This window comes from Schistocerca gregaria, chromosome 3, assembly GCF_023897955.1.
Source record: "Schistocerca gregaria isolate iqSchGreg1 chromosome 3, iqSchGreg1.2, whole genome shotgun sequence".
Taxonomy (NCBI): domain Eukaryota; kingdom Metazoa; phylum Arthropoda; class Insecta; order Orthoptera; family Acrididae; genus Schistocerca; species Schistocerca gregaria.
Genome location: NC_064922.1, coordinates 498,428,720 through 498,430,874, shown reverse-complemented (window position 1 = coordinate 498,430,874; position 2,155 = coordinate 498,428,720). Strand labels below are relative to the sequence as shown.

The 2,155-nt window shown below is 45.1% G+C and overlaps 1 non-coding gene across 1 annotated transcript; it reads right to left on the bottom strand.

Moving 5' to 3' along the window:
- Window positions 1-312: 312 nt before the first annotated feature.
- Window positions 313-387, bottom strand: Trnas-cga (transfer RNA serine (anticodon CGA)). Its single transcript has one exon. It is a non-coding gene; the product is annotated as a tRNA-Ser (tRNA).
- Between the last annotated feature and the right edge of the window lie 1,768 nt (window positions 388-2,155).

Sequence of the window (2,155 nt, the reverse complement as noted above, 5' to 3'; positions counted from 1 at the left end):
GATTAAAACTGTGTGCCCGACCGAGACTCGAACTCGTGACCTTTGCCTTTCGCGGGCAAGTGCTCTACCATCTGAGGTACCGAAGCACGACTCACGCCCGGTACTCACAGCTTTACTTCTGCCAGTACCTCGTCTCCTACCTTCCAAACTTTACAGAAGCTCTCCTGCGAACCTGCAGAACTAGCGCTCCTGAAAGAAAGGATATTGTGGAGACATGGCTTAGCCACAGCCTGGGGGATGTTTCCAGGATGAGATTTTCACTCTGCAGCGGAGTGTGCGCTGATATGAAACTACCTGGCGGATTAAAACTGTGTGCCCGACCGAGACTCGAACTCGGGACCTTTGCCTTTCGCGGGCAAATGCTCTACCAACTGAGCTACCGAAGCACGACTCACGCGCGGTACTCACAGCTTTACTTCTGCCAGTACCTCGTCTCCTACCTTCCAAACTTTACAGAAGCTCTCCTGCGAACCTGCAGAACTAGCACTCCTGAAAGAAAGGATATTGTGGAGACATGGCTTAGCCACAGCCTGGGGGATGTTTCCAGAATGAGATTTTCACTCTGCAGCGGAGTGTGCGCTGATATGAAACTTCCTGGCAGATTAAAACTGTGTGCCCAACCGAGACTCGAACTCGGGACCTTTGCCTTTCGCGGGGGAGCACTTGCCTGCGAAAGGCAAAGATCCCGAGTTCGAGCCTCAGTCGGGCACACAGTTTTAATCTGCCAGGAAGTTTCAATTTAAAACCTGGTTCCTAAATCTCTGTCTTACCATTATATAATCTATCTGATACCTTTTAGTATCTCCAGGGTTCTTCCATGTAAACAACCTTCTTTCATGATTCTTAAACCATGTGTTAGCTGTGACTAAGTTATGCTCTGTGCAAAATTCTACCAGGCGGCTTCCTCTTTCATTTCTTAGCCCCAATCTATATCCATCTTCTACGTTTCCTTGTCTCCCTTTTCCTACACTCGAATTCCAGTCACCTATGACTATAAATTTTCATCTCCCTTCACTATCTGAATAATTTCTTTTATTTCATCATACATTTCTTCAATTTTTTCGTCATCTGCAGAGCTAGTTGGCATATAAACTTGTACTAGTGTAGTAGGTGTGGGCTTCGTATCTATCTGGGCTACAATAATGCGTTGGCTATGCTGTTTGTAGTAGCTTACCCGCATTCCTATTCTCCTATTCATTATTAAACCTACTCCTGCATTACCCCTATTTGATTTTGTGTTTATAACCCTGTAGTCGCCTGACCAGAGGTCTCGTTCCTCCTGCCACCGAACTTCACTAATTCCCACTATATCTAAATTTAACCTGTCCATTTCCCTGCCCGATTAATGGATCTGACATTCCACTCTCCGATCCGTAGAATGCCAGTTTTCTTCCTCCTGATAACGACGTCCTCTTGAGTAGTCCCCACCCGGAGATCCGAATGGGGGACTATTTTACCTCCGGAATATTTTACCCAAGAGGACGCCATCATCATTTAATCATACAATAAAGCTGCATGCCCTCGGGAAAAATTACGGCCGTAGTTTCCCCTTGCTTTCAGCCGTTCACAGTACCAGCACAGCAAGGCCGTTTTGGTTATTGTTACAAGGCCAGATCAATCAATCATCCAGACTGTTGCCCTTGCAACTACTGAAAAGGCTGCTGCCCCTCTTCAGGAACCACACGTTTGTCTGTCCTCTCAACAGATACCCCTCTGTTGTGGTTGTACCTACGGTATGGCTATCTGTATCGCTGAGGCACGCAAGCCTCCCCACCACGGCAAGGTCCATGGTTCACGGGGGGCGTCGTGATATAACCGTGTAGCTATCAAAGAAACCAAATGCTAAGGCATCTTTAATCTCACAGAAAGTACTTCGAATAAATAATGTATTTTCAACTAAACCAAAATGTTGCATTAAAATCTCATTAACAATATATGTTCAAAGTATGTAAGCCTTATAGTCGTTACGTAATCGTGCAACTAACAAGCAAGAATGTACAAATAACAACACTGTGTCGTCTGTTCACTATAACAATGCATTCGTAATTTCTGTTTAAAAATGTTCCCTCGGTTCTTGACTGGATAGTTAACTTGAAAACATTGTGGCATGTTAACAGTTTCTCAGTGTAACAAATGGTACTAGTAGCGTGAAGTG